Source organism: Anopheles gambiae, chromosome 3, assembly GCF_943734735.2.
Source record: "Anopheles gambiae chromosome 3, idAnoGambNW_F1_1, whole genome shotgun sequence".
In the NCBI taxonomy this organism is placed as follows: Eukaryota; Metazoa; Arthropoda; class Insecta; order Diptera; family Culicidae; genus Anopheles; species Anopheles gambiae.
Window position 1 is genome coordinate 24,342,836 of NC_064602.1, and position 15,119 is coordinate 24,357,954.

At 43.5% G+C, this 15,119-nt stretch overlaps 1 protein-coding gene across 1 annotated transcript in view; it reads left to right on the top strand.

The window, feature by feature from the left end:
* Nucleotides 1-3,425: 3,425 nt before the first annotated feature.
* Nucleotides 3,426-15,119, top strand: part of LOC1280008 (cyclic nucleotide-gated cation channel subunit A) — a 103,963-nt gene continuing 92,269 nt past the window's right edge. Inside the window, exon 1 of the mRNA XM_061654147.1 lies at nucleotides 3,426-5,191. The gene's annotated coding sequence lies outside the window, so the exon portion shown is untranslated. The remainder of the gene's footprint in view (nucleotides 5,192-15,119) is intronic.

Below are 15,119 nucleotides of genomic sequence, written 5' to 3' on the forward strand. Positions count from 1 at the left end.
TTCAATGACGAGTGATTCGAATCTCGAGTCGAATCTTCAAAGATTTATGAATCTCTAAAGATTTGAGAATCTTAAAAGATTCACGAATCTTCAAAGATTCACGAATCTTCAAAGATTCATAAATCTTCAAAGATTCACGAATCTTCAAAGATTCAAGATTCTCTAAATATTCATGAATCTTCAAAGATTCATGAATCTTTTAAGATTCTCAAATCTTTAGAGATTCATAAATCCATTTAAATTTATATATCTCGTGGGATTCGTGAATCTTTAGAGATGTATGATCTCCAAAATATTGAATTTACCCAATACCACCTACAACTTGCCCGTTTTCGGGTCAACTGCGTGGTACTTTCCAAGAAGTCTCAAAAGCCTGCATAGGCTGGCATGACCACGTAGGTTGTTACGCCAAAAGGAAGAATAACTTAATGCTCAAGCTTTATGAATTGTAGAAACTTTTGAATCTTTTGAGATTAATTGCTCTTTCGAGATATATGAATCTTTGAAGATTCAAGAATTTTTGAGATTAATGAATCTTTCCAATCGGGATTCAGATTGATTGAATCATTCCAAAGATTCATTCAGATTCATGAATCTGAATCTGAACTACAGAACAGGATACATCCCTTCTCGTCAAATAGAATAAAAAGTTGAAAAGCTGTAACGTTTGCATTTAAAAAATGGACCGAATTTATCGATTTTTCATGATTTGATGTTAACTAGCTCTAACAAAACATTTAATACACTTTCAAAAATAGTATCTCATGAGTCAGTAGACTCATTTGACACCTTTATCAGTCGAACTCTAACCGTGACGGCCAAAAAAGTAAAGCAACTTCGTTTCGAAGCGTGCGCGATCAACGAACGGCACCCCGTAGCGTCAAAAACGGACTCCGTGCGGCAGTTAGTGCACGTCTTATAAGCCTGTTTCGGCATCTACAATATATTGGCACTATTAGACAACAATCGAAGCGTCGAAAGGAAGCCCAGTTCACTATGGCCAAAGACTCTATGGCGGAGTTGTAGCAATACCTCGTTGATACACCAGTGGAACCGAAGTCCTTTCAAACTTCATGTCTTTAAATTCTCCAAGAGTGGGTCTACATAGAAAGCCAACCACGTTTTCGAGGATGGGTGGCATGACAAACTGGAGAAGGGAGGTAAGAGGATTGTTCACAATAACTCTACTTGTGAATGTTCGTTCGCCAAGCACGTCTCCATAGATAATTGTACTGGCTACTTATTCGAAGCTTATTCGCTACAGGTTGACAGAGAGGCTCTGCAATCTATCCATCCAAAGGGATCATGGTGTTGGGTGCAATGTATTAGCGGGTTATCGGATGATAGTCAGTCAACGAACCGGTTGAGGGTTTTTGGCCGATTATTAAACCTAAGTGTTATTTATGTGCATCAGATCAACGTTTCTGGAATTGTATGCCGCACGTTGCTCACAACACGACGTAAACAATGCCCTTAAACGCATGAGCATGCACTACGCTTCAACTACACCTGAAGATCATCACAACAGTTGAAAAGTGCCCAACAACTTAAGCCAGACTCTGGCAGCAATCGAAAATGACATCAGACTCAAACAAACGTCGTTTTGAAGCGGATTACAGAGGCTACTGGAGCAGCCCACTCTCTTAGTAGAGAGACGCCCATTCCTACCCACTGGAAATTGAAAGAGACACGGAAGGTGAACGAAATGTGAAAATGCTATTTGCAAAGACACCTCATTGTGAATGAGCTTGCCACAGGCATCAAACAGATGAAGGGCAACAGCTGTAGCAGATAACAGCAATGAAGCTCTGAAGCTTTTGAAGATGGGATCATACGAGTATTACTGTCGAGGTCCATCATCTGATCGAGAAGATCTACCATTCAGAAGAACTACTAAATACCCAAACAGGGTGACACAGATCTAGAACATGCTGTCCGAAAGCGGTTGAGTCTTACCAAGGCCTGAGTTAAGCTGACGAACTGCTAGCTCTTCAGTGTTGCCCTGCAATATGTCATGAAAAGTGCATGGTTTCGGTCAAAGAAATCGGATGACCGGAACGATTTTTTGGACCGCTAATTCCTTCGCCACCAATTCCTTGCATTAGTGTCCGGCATTGCCGTCCTTGGAAGGACATCTGTGCAAGAATTGGAATGATGATCAATGGGTCAAAGGCTTATCTAGTGATCTGGTGATGTCACCTGATGGGCACGGTAGCTTCGTATTAGTAGACGACAACAGTCCTGAATGACTAGAGGAGTTCTGTTATCTTGGAACGGCTGTACCTTCGTATACCGGTATTACTACAGAAGCAAAATCGGTAGTTAGCCTTCCTCTCCAACATCTGCTTCGTGGTCGATTCTCGGTTGCACAATCCTAGTTTTTGATTTTCGTATACATAAAGTTATTCCCAAACTTCCCAGACCTCGTCATGTGATTTGATCGCTCATTCCTAATGACACCTTATGTTCACACCTTTAATCTCCATCACCGTGAGCTGCCACTTGGCAGCTCATCCACGCCGGACAAGCTCGAATCTGTTCACATCCCTTGCCGATAAGGATAACGACTACTACTAATGACTACCGGAAGCGTTTCCACACACACATGACTTCAGTAGGGGCGTCGGGATGTGTGAGTGTGTGTGTATGTGTGGGAAGCCCGGGAAGGACCTTGTCTGCTTAAAGCACTGCGCACGTACGGGCATCAACTCCAAGGCCAATACCATGACCGTACCAATCCCGCCTTGATAATGGATAACAGTGCTATTTCACCACTTTACGAGTGTGTTATCATTCGGGCCCTTTACAGTTCCGCATCACGCGTATCACATGCACCCGAAAGGGAAGGGATGGTAAAAAGCGTGACTGTTTGGGGCGGAATCCGACGAAACACAGGTCATGTATCTCTCCAATGATAGTAGCGGCGGCCCCGAGAGCCCGAGAGCGGGCCTCTCGGTGGCGCCCGCGTACCCTTAAGGAAGGGCCGCTTTCCACGGGTGGGGGCCAGCAGCAGCAGCTGGAAACGACGTACGAGAGCGAGAGAGCGCAAGAGTGAGAGCACACATACACTTTCGCGCTTGTGAGTGAGCGAGCGAGAGTGCCTAACAGCGTGGGAGATGCTGCGCGCAAGCTTGAGATCAAAATCGTGAATCAGTTCGTGCTTCTACCATCATCATCATCGCCACCATCGTCATCATTGGCATCCTCGATATCATTCAGAAAAACGGTTCGTTCATTACGGCTCTCCGTCCGAGCGCGCTCTCCGCGGTAAGCGTGTATATCCTGTGGTGGCTCTCCCGAGACTCCGAAGCGTCCTCCCGAAGCCGCACGGTGTACGGTGCGATGGATGGATGGGACACGCGTGTGAGTTATATTCGGCTTGCCGATGCCGAGCATCCGACGGGCGCCCGCGGCACAATGATGATCCTCGCACCTTCCTGAATGAAACGGGGCCCGACCAGTCTCGCGTCCAGTCTCGGGTAAACAAACAATCGCATCGGCAGTAGTGCCAGCAGCATCGGCAGCATCGGCAGCAGCAGCAGCAGCAGCAGCAGCATACTAGCCGCCAGCCAGTCAACCGTATCCGCGTGAGTGGCGGTTTGGTGTGTGTGGTGTGGTGGTCACGGGATAATCGGTCAGTGGAAGACAACTGGTTAACAAGATTTACAATTTAAGTTTTTAATATTAAAACAGATATATTGGCTCTCCGTTGGTTTGTGCCAAAGGCGTGTGAGATAGCCGCCCCGGATGCTGGATTTGGTGATGCCAACAACGTGCTCGTCGTAGCAGGCGGTTTGAATTTGAATGTTTGTGTGTTGGTAAGGCCATGTCACAGGCAGGCAGGAAGCAAAGGGCAGCAGTAAGCCATGAAGCAGTTGTGCGCGGTGATCTGTGTTGGTAAAATGCACTTCCAATTTAAGTGCTGCTTCTAATGGTTCCAGGGTTCCAGCTGCTCCCCCCACAAGTGCATTTCTGTGTGAGTTTGTGCGTGTGTGAATAAGCGTGTTGTATCGCAGTGTACTGGTTCAAGGCCAACAACCTCCCGGGCAAGGGGGGTGAGGATGGTCCCGAGGTAAAAGTGGTGATAAAAGCGCCAAACCGCGAACCACTTTGCGTGTGCGTCGTGTCGCTGCAGGAGGAGGAAACCCGGTGGTGGCAACAAATTTATCTTCCAAGAAAAGTGGAAAATAGAAAGAGAGTGGATAATTAAATACAACATAATGAACTTCTTGAAGCGGTTCCATCCGTGCTGGCCGGCGGTGCACTCCGTCTGCTAAAGTTTCCCCGGTGCCGTCCCTGGTGCCGGACGGACCGTGGCCTAAACCTGCGTTGCACAAACACACTAACCCGAAAGACATCCGAGTGTGTGTGTGTGTGTTTGTTGAGAGTGTTTCCTGGCAGTCTCCAGCCCCCCCCCTCCCTTTATTTTGTGCATCCCGTCGGCGGGGTACGGTGTTGTGTTTCGCGCCCAAGAGTGGGCCGTTAGTGTGTGTGTGCTAAAGTTGGGGAAAATTTATGTACCACAAACACCATCCGGCCATCCCATCCCTAGGCACGGTTAAAGCACTCTTCTGAAAGCCAGAGTGCATCATCAACAACAGCAGCAGCAGCGGTGTCAGTGTGTCGTGTCAGTGTGTATGTGTGTGTGTAGTTTGTGAAGGATCCTGAAGGAGTTTGCTCTATCTTGTTAGTGAAATTGTTTCAAATTCCGTGTTGAAAGTTGCACCCTTCAACTACAGAAGCGAAAAGCGAGCGGGGTGAGTGCATTTCATACGAATTTCCACCCACCACTTGTGCTTTGTGTGCGTGTGCGTGCGTGTGTGTGTGGGCATTAGTGTATATGTGAGTGTGAAATTCTCAGAAGAAAGCAAAGTTCGCCATTCGAGGCTTGAAACTTGTTGATTAATTTCACCGGTCGCAAAGCGCTAGGCGCTTTTAAAACAGGAAATGAATCTACAGCCATTCGCCTGGCGGGTGCATACTCTTGTTTGGCGTTTATCTGTGCTCAGTGCATGCTGCGATTAAGTGAGTGTGTCGAGTCAAGCAGTAGGGCAGCAAACTGGTGCGATCAAAGCCCATAACACTCGTAACACTTCGTAACGGTGCCAGCAACAGAGTGAATGCACGGTAGAAGCAGATTAACACACATCGTTCCCTCATCCTGGACCTGGAGTGCAGTTGCAAGACGCAGGTAAACTACATGCATTCAAACGTAAATCGTTCAAACGTGTAAGACCACGTGTACGACTATTCATCAATCATTTAGTTCGTGTTGTTTTTAAAACTGCAGTTAAAAACAGCCTCTGGAAAGGTGAGATGATGTTCCCTATTCTTTTTTTGATTTACTGGCATTTCGTCGCCATTGCAATGATGATTTAATTATCTACCAGACTCCTGTACGTTTGCGCTACAACTACCGGAACTGACCAGAATGGTCGGGCGGGGTAACCTTGAGCCCGGGAGTGTAATTCACACCGTTTGGCTGGCGAGTGTTCTGGGTAAATGTCAGATCAATCAACTGACCATTCGTTTGCGTGATGAAATGGTACACAAATGGCACACAGTCTCTGCCCTGTAGCCTGTGTCGACAGATGATAAATGGTGCTTACTGGGGGTTTAACCCATCACCGAGATGATTAAATGTAACGTATGCATTGAAAGCAATGGCATGTAAGCGATTTGAGGGATCGTTTTATGGCGCTTGATCCGGGATGGAAAAGGCCTTTTGGTCAGCCTGATCAAGAACGTTTTCTTTTGTAAAGCTACGACCAGAAGATTAGAATTGGGACAATATGAGGAAAAGTCTTCAATAGTTTTATTTTCTTAAAGAACCATTAATAATCAAGAAATCAGAAGGTAGAATATAGTAATCTAAACTGTTTTCAAAGAACCAACTAAATGCAAAATCATTCCTTAAATTAAGAGTATGAGGGCAGAAAAGTTTTATTTAATAAATAAGTCAGAATTATTCAACCAGATATGACCATTAGTTCGGATTTATGTGAAAGCAATGCTGCACCTTTGAAATGTAACTCGTCATAGGTTCATAAAGTTCGTTTCTTTTCTTGTAATTAAGTAACAATTATTGCAGATTATAAGTAAACCAAATTGAATTCACCATCAATTTCTTCTAAAATGCATGGACATAAAAAACAGTCCTTTTCTCGCACAACATCACCAGTCCAGTATACGCGTACAGCATTAATGACAATTTAGTTCCTTGATCTAATTCGTTTGGCTTGACCTTGGTTTTCAATCAGATGTTTAGTTAACATTGCCGTCACAAATACGTTATCTAAAGCTCTTCGTTTGTTACGTTTTGAGATTTGTGTAAATAAGGAACTCAGAGACCCTTTCAACCCAAAATCTTTGTGTTGTGGTATTGTCCGTTCTATCATAGGCTTTGTCCCTTGAACAATAGTGTGGGATATTGACAGATTAGAAGTTGTTCAATGAAGGTTTATGGGTGTACTTGTGTTATGTTTCTTGTTCACAATATACAAATAAGTGCTTACTGTTTTGGTCTTGAATCTTTGGAACACATCTTCTTATTTTTGGCACAACAACCGCTGTCGGTAGCAGGGCTTGGCTTTCAGTGACTTATTGATTTACCTATAGCAGGATACTCAGTCCTACGTATGGGGGCACGGTCCAATCGGGTCTTGAACCCATATTCGGGTATGTTGTTAAATCGTACGAGTTGACGTCTGTACCAGGAGACAGATCCAAAACATATACGTACAGTTTATGTAATATATATTGAAGCTTCACTTGTGGTCTCAGTCGGATACTGCCTCTTCCTCCACTATGTTGGATTCTAGATGAGAGGAAAATTTATAAATTAGGCGGCATAATTCTTTGGATATAACATTGATATTAATTGAATAAGACTTAAACACTCATTTGTGGAGCAGTTTTTGACTAACATTACATAGATTTTGGACACTTATCCTGTCTCATCAGCTTTTTCTTAGACCTTAGTCTCAAATATTGTTATGTATCCTCGTTTGTCGCCCGATGACTTAACAAACACGAATACGAATCAAATATATAATTCGAAAATCTAAGATAAATTGGTGATTAAGAGTATCATTACTCATTACTAAAGCCTTATTGTCAGTTCAACCATGATCTCAAATGACTAGTCTAGGTAGATCATGAATCAATGGAATTAGTAAAAAAAGTCCCGTAAATAGATAAAAAAGGACAATTTCCGAAAAAAATAAATTAAGATTTACTTGTTTTTTCCGTAAAATCTAAGGCTTTATTTTTAAAACAAAAACTTGTGTCCAATTGAAGAAAATACTGGCATTTTCAATTACTAAGACCTCCTTTACCTCGAGAATCACTCTCGTACACAACTTTTTTCTATCTCAAGAATCATCAACTAACTGAGAACATTGTAGCATTGCACCTGCTACCATAAAAGAGTAGAAACGTTTCTGAATTCGTGCGAAAAATCGTTCAATTTGTACCATTTTTCAAAGCCAATTCGAGTCCAAAGCGACATCATATAACGAGCGCGAGTTTATGACGCTTACATAAATATCCCGTGTGCCATTAAGCAGCTCCGCTAGCACATTCCGAAATGGAGGTACAAATGTTTGGCTTTTGCATAATGATATTAAACAAAAGGCAGCGCGTTGTAAACTGCACCTGGGCGGCAGCCTGCACACCCAGCAAACACATTCCACACTCCGCAACGTGACACATTATTTACACATCTCTGGTGGGGACAGCTGGAAATTTCACCCTCGTTCCCTGCACCTTTTGTGCAATTGGGGAAACGATGGGGAGGGGGGAAACGGGAGAACGGAATCTTGTTCGAAGAACACTCATTTTTACGACCGGAGCCGTTTGTGGCATTGCGCGTTCTCATTGCGTACGCAAAACACGTGCATGTACCGCAACATCGCCTGCCTGCTTTGCACCGCTGTTTTTTTTTGCTTTCAAAAGGGCAGTTAAAAATGTCAATTAATTATGAGTTTTCCACGAAACAGAGCGAAAAGGTTCGATATTTGTTCGGCGAGGACTGTAAAAATAATCAACAACAATGGGTAACGCCCGGCACGCAGAATTGTGCATGTTTGGGACAGTTAAAGGAAGCCCCAGCTCCCAACGATTTTCCGTTTGCTGAAAAATAATTAAACACAAAGAATGGCCACCTCCATAAAATGACAATTTTCGCCCCGATTAGCGCAACGGAGTCATTTGCTGAAGTGGCCGTAAATTTTAAAGTCGCAAATCAGACATCTTAATAGGAATTGGTGCCCGTGTGCCATAAATTCGGTGCGAATCTGGTAGCAGGCAACAGTGAAGGTGGTGGTGGAAAATTCATCGAACGGGCGGGGCGCTCTGCTGATCCTTTCCGCTACTGTCCCGCTGTCCGGAGCCGGAGCTTTCGGATGAAAATTAAGATACAGTAATTATAAATCGTTCCGCTCCATCACTTTGCCAGGGTGTTGTGTTGCTGTTTTGTCGTGTACAGCAACACAACCCTTGGCGTTGTTGCGGCGCGGAGTTATCGAACAGGAAGCTCCGGAGGGCGAGGGATTTCAAGGAAAATCGAATCGAAATCATCTAAGCCAACCAGTGAGCCTGCCGATGAGAGCGTTAATCACCGCGCTCACTTCCGCCCCGGTGGGTTTCGACGGGATGCTGGAAAGTTTGCAGGGAATCGGATTTAATTAGAACTGTGGATGTGTTGACCGAACCCATTTCATCTCGCCTTCTCGCCCACCCCCACACCACCTGTGTGTTTGTTTGTGTCCCGCTGCGAGTACGATTGCTACTGCCAGCTACCGTTGGGCAGCCTGAAGCAGTCCTATCGGGCGGATGGACTCGGTTGATTGAGTAGCTGCTACTGCTGTTTGTTTTATGTGCTTGTTGCATTTTTTTTTCATCCTTTCCTTTCCACTTCGATCAATTCGAGCTTTTGCCTGCTTTTTTATGACTTTACTCTTCTCTCATTCTCTTCTGCGCCGCCGCCATACGCTTCAAGTGCAGATTGCGCAATCGGTTAGTCTGCGGAAGCTTTTGGTGAAGCTTTGCTATATCGAGTGCGTGTGCTGAGCAGCTTTTGATTGCTTAATAGAAGTGCCAAACGATTGACCTTTTTCGCCATCAGTACCCTTTTTATATTTTGAAGATCTTCTGTTTCGAGCGCAAATACACTTTAACTGACCCTATTGGGTGGCTTCGTTTCGTTTCGGTTTATGCTTTGCCCTTCTATACCGGGGAGCTTTCGGGGTTGTTTGGCATGTGTTGACCTGACCTGAGAGTATGTTATGTTTAAGATCCTAGTATGCTTCCAACATTACTTTCTCTTAAATTGCTAAAAATGCTTGGAGGCTTTCTCTTTGAACCTTTTTAAGGTGAAGAAAGAACACACGCTGGTGCTGGTGACCCACTGAAAACTGACCGTTCGAGCTCACCGGGCCATCGGGTTCGATCGGTCTGTTGGTCGTTGTTGTCGGCCACTACCCAGGCTGCTCAAACACTCAATTAATTTCCTTCCCTGCGTGACAACGGCGTTGATTGATTTGGTGACTGATTAGAACGGATTAATTAAGTTCCATCAGGGGAAAAAAAGAAGCAGACGGGGCTCCTTTTTCTACCGTTGGGTTCACTTTCTCCGTAAAACTGCGCGGGCTTCCGGCAATTCGATAACCCAGACAGGACATCTTGCTGTGCGTGGGCACATGTGGTTTTCCTTTTCCCCCGATGCGGTTCAACCACACAGTGCCCGGTGCGGTTAATTGATCGGACACTTTCACTGGGTGTGTGTGTGTGTGTGTGTTTGTGCACGGAAGGGGTGGCGGTAGGAGAATGTTCTTTCTCCCCCCACACGGGTGAAGCAGAGGTTACCACGTGTTTGGTTTCGGTGGTTTTTCGGTGCGTCACAGCGGGATGTTTGTGCTGGCGCATGGCAAGGGTTCGCAATGTTGGGTTAAGGATGGGCCTTTTTTGTTTTGCTTCCGTTCATTTGTGTGTGTGTGTGTGTGTGTGTGTGTGTGTGTGTGTGTGTAGGGGTTAGCAGTATCAGAAACTCGTTTAATCCAACCATAATACTTGCTACATACGGTGGCGGTGTCGGTGTGGGTGGCAATGGTTGGTGACGTATGTAAACGAAACACTTTGAAATCCATGTGAATAGGATCGTAACGAAAATTGAAAAATAAAACCCCGACAGGAATGAAATAGGAAAACTCGGTTTCATGTTGCGCTGGCAAAGTTTTGTCAGCCGCCGGTAGAATAGTGTTGTTTTGACAAAATTGATTAATTAGTTTTCTGCTTTTGGCTCGGGTTGGTACTATTGCTAGGTTTTTTTTTTGTGGAAAGAAGTTTGTTTTACCGATCTCCCTCAGAACTTTATCAATATACTGTCTCCCGCTCTTTGTGCTATTCATCCGGGATGAGTCATTCAATGCTTTCTTCCAATAAGCTGTGCTGAGGCTAAACTGATGTGTGATTGAATTTACGATGAAACCTTCAGAAACGAGTTGTAATACGATGGACGATAAAAAAAAACCGAATATACAAACTCCCATTAAAGGCAAACAATTTGAAAATCGTTCCAATAGGAATGATTTGAAAGCTAAGCGAAAAAATGGCAAATATTTCAAATAAAAAAAATCTTTATTGCTACTGTTTGATAGATTGATTTAATTAATTATCCAGATAGGATGGTTTCATAATGGTTTCATAATGGATGGTTTCATGGAAAGTTAAATTCAGAACAATACAATCGAAAGCAATTTAACTGCAGGAATCTTTGTTAACTGTATCTAAAAAGTAATATTAGTTTATTTATACACTGAATTGTACCATTACTGGGGCCCTTTACGATTCTAATCAGCTTCTTGTATGGAGTTTGACAGTTGGAGGCTGAAATCATGTAAATACTCCATACAAAACCTCACAAAAAACTAGCCTGAAATATTCACTCGAGATTGTTCTAGCCTCAAAGCTAGAATTAGATTCGAGTACCTGCTCGAAAAATGGCAAAACAAGGTGGTGTTTATATTTATCCCAAGGTGCATTAAAGAGGTCTGGTGATGGAATTCAGAATCAAAGTGTATGTAGTCCAGGTGGTCTCATAGCATGTTTTTTATAAACAAATTTAAATATCACTTTTCGACAGGATGATTGAAAAGTTTTGTTCAAACAAGCTTTCTGGAGGCTTGACGAATACACAAAACACTCTTAATATCTTCATTCCGAAACATAAAAGATATAAATCTGCCTTCTAAATTCATAAACCCACCTGTATATTATACCCACTTAGATAGCTGCTCGAAAACTGCTATACAATGCAAACAGCTGAAAGGCTGAAATTTCAGCCTACGAACTTAAAACGGAAAGGGCCCCACTGATGGTTATTATGATGCTCTGTCCCTGGCTGCAGCCTCCCATACATGTAGACACCCGATCTCTGACAAGTCTCGCTTCACCTGGTCCAGCCATCGAGTTCGCTGTGCTCCCCTGCGCCTTATGCCGATCTGGGGATCGCTGTCGAACACTTTTTTGGTCATGACCCAGCAATCGTATCCTGCCAGCCTTCGCCACCGTCAGGATGCTCCATTCGCCGTACAGCTTAGCAAGCTTGTGGTTCATCATTCTCCTCCACGCTCCATGCTCGAACACACCGCCAAAGATGGTCCGGAGTATGCATCGCTCAAACACGCCCAGAGCGTTTGCATCCTCAGTTCGAATGGTTCAAGACTAGTGTCCGTAGAGGACCACAATCAATGTGCGATATATCTCTCATTTCGTGCGGGCTCAAAGTCCACTGATTGACTGATCATGGTTAATCCATATAAAGTATTGTAATGTACGCTTATATCTTCTGCCTTGTGTTTATGTTTTATGTTTTATTACCTTATCCCAAGACTGCCAACCCCTTTGCACAATCTTTGTTACATGATCCAAGCACTTTATCATTGAGTTCAAAATTTAGTTGGTTCAAAAGATAGTGGACAAAAAATAACGACAGTTTGCATATAGAACATCACATAATCCTAATCTCAATTTTACCGAAAATGTATTTACAGAAATGCTACCTTGCAGAAAATATCAAAGATGGATCTAATACTGTTATATCTTTCGGATATATTGAATGAAACACGACCACTCTGTTTGGTTGTTCGTACGCGAGAGAGCGTGCCGCCAAATTCCTCTTTGTATTTTCTTCTTCCCTCACTTCCATATCTGCCGCCGCGCGTCAACTGTCACAGCGGTTTACACATCGTGGTTGGATACGCACGGTGTGTACGAGGTGTATATAACATCTCTCCCCTTGACGACTGAAAACAAGGATCCGGATGATTGCATTGAAATCATCTTCCTTGCAATCTGCTCGAACGTCTCAGGTTCACTGCATCCTGACTACTTGTAGGTTGTGCATCTGTCAGATTGTTGTTCGAATCTGGTAGGTCCTCCCCCACACCCATCATTTGATTAGTGTGCCGTTCCCATACTCTGCCATCGTCGAGACGTACCGAATACCGCAGTTTTCCTAACTTTTCCATCACTCGTCCAAATTTCCATTTGTCCGACGATAGGTAGTCTCGCACTCTTACACGGTCGCCATCCGAAAATTGCTTCGTATGCAAATTTCCTCCATGATGTACTTCATTCGAAGGTAGCATAAGATCAATACGTGACCTTATTTGACGACCGTAAATCAGTTGTGATGGTGTTTTACCTGTGGAAGGATGAATCATTTTGCGGTAAGTGATTAGTATGTTGCATAGACTAAGATGCAACTCAGACTTTGAACATTTCAAAGCCTTCAGCTTTTGCTTGAACGTTTGCACATAACGTTCCGCTTGCCCGTTAGTAGCTGGATGGTATGGTGCTCCCATCTTATGGACAATTCCGTTCATCTTCAAAAATCGCTGAAACACATCGGAAGTGAACTGTCTTCCGTGATCGCTGACCAATACCGATGGTAATCCATGACTACTAAATATCTCGCGACACATTTGTACCGTTTTTTCTGCTGTAGTCGATTTGCAAATTCGTATTTCCGGCCATTTACTGTAGGCGTCGACCATGATAAAGAAATAGGTATCCATGAAAGGTCCCGCAAAGTCTACATGAACTCTTTCGAACGGAGCCGTTGGTTTCTCCCAACAGTGTAAGGGAACTTTTGATGGTTCCGGTCTTGTAGATTGGCACTCAGCGCAGTTCTTTATCATTGTCTCAATAGCTATGTCGATACCGGGCCACCAGCAATAGCCTCTTGCTAGAGATTTTGTTCTTGTTACGCCAAAATGTGTCGAATGCAGTTCCTCTAGTACTCGCGCTCTCAATTTAGCCGGAACGTAAACTCTTACTCCCCGAAGTAAGCAACCTTGTTGTACCGTAAACTCTTGTTGTTCAATTCCGAATCTGTTTTCATTTGGTACTTGCTTCCCATGTGTGATACCTTGTATGAGTGTTTTGACTGTTAGATCTTCTGCTGTTGCTTGGCTTAGTTCTTTTACTGTAAGTGGAAGTGTTTCAATCTGGTTAATTTCAATGCCATCAGTTTCTTCAAACAATGTAGTGGTATCTTGGCAGCTTAATGGTAGTCGTGAAAGGGTATCTGCATTAGCATTATCGGCGGCTTTTCTGAATCGTATTTTGTAATCAAATGCTTGTAAGTAAGTTGCGTAGTGTTGCATTCGTAAAGCTGACATTACTGGTATACCTTTGTGCTCTCCTAGAATTTTAGCAATCGCTTGATTATCGGTAACCAATGTAAATTGACGTCCATATAAATATTGGAAGAATTTCTTCACCGCAAACATGATAGCGTATGCCTCTTTATCTACATGCATATACTTTTGTTGTACCTTATTCAGAGTTTGTGACGCGAACTGAATAGGTCGTTCTGTGCCGTCGGGATATACATGGCTCAATACTGCACCAACTCCGTATGGAGAAGCATCTGTAGCCAACAAAAGTGGTAGTTCTGGTGAATAGTGCACTAAGCATTCATTAGATTGGATATGCTCTTTCACTTTTTGAAATGATTTCTCTTGTTCTTTGTTCCATTTAAATGGAGTGTCATTCTTTAGCAGGTTATTTAAAGGATAGAGAATTGTGCTCAGATCTCGCATAAACCTTCCATAGTAATTGACCAGACCCACAAACGAACGTACTTCGTCTTTGTTACTTGGCCTACGCATATTAGCAATTGCTTCGATCTTGTCACGCATTTTGTGTATACCATGTTCATCTATGGTGTATCCACAATAATCTATTTGTTTAGCAAAAAACAGGCATTTTTCTTTGTTAAGGCGTATGTTTCTATCATTTAGTCGTTTTAAGACTTCTTCTAGCCTTTGCAAATGGATTTGATCATTAGGGCCAGTGATTTTAATATCATCGAGAAAAACGCTTACCCCTGAAATTCCATGCAGGATTCCTTCCATTTGCCGTTGCCAAATCGCCGGGGCTGATGCAATACCATACATCAAGCGCTTTGGACGAAACAGTCCTCGATGAGTATTAAGAGTCAGCATCTCACGATCTTCGGGTGCTACCTCCATTTGCAAATAAGCTTGTACTAAATCGATTTTTGAAAACCGTTTACCACCAGCTAGGGACGCAAACAACTCTTCTACAGTTGGTAATGGGTGTTGATCTACCTGCAACTTTTGATTAACAGTTTGCTTGTAATCTCCGCAAATTCGTACTTTACCTTCTGCCTTCCGCACCGGTACAATCGGCGTTGCCCATTTGCTGGTTGGTACTTCTTCTAGCACGTCCTCTGCAACAAGCTTGTCAAGCTCTTGATCTACAGCATCGATCAAATTGAACGGCACACGTCTTGCTTTCAAGAAGATTGGCTGTGCGTTTTCTTTGAGGGTCAGGTGTGCTTGTACTCCCGATATTTTGCCTAAATTTGGATCGAAAACGTCGGCGTACTTCTGCAAAATAGTATTAAGGCTGTTTGTATTTATTGCCATTTCATTTACTTCGTTTACCTGCAACCGATTATTCCAATCGGGCACCGCATTTAACCATTCTCTACCAAGTAATGGTCGTTTCATGAGATTCACCACATAGAGCGGAAGCATTTCATTATCCACTTTTACTTTTATTGTGCCAAGCACTTCGATTGCATT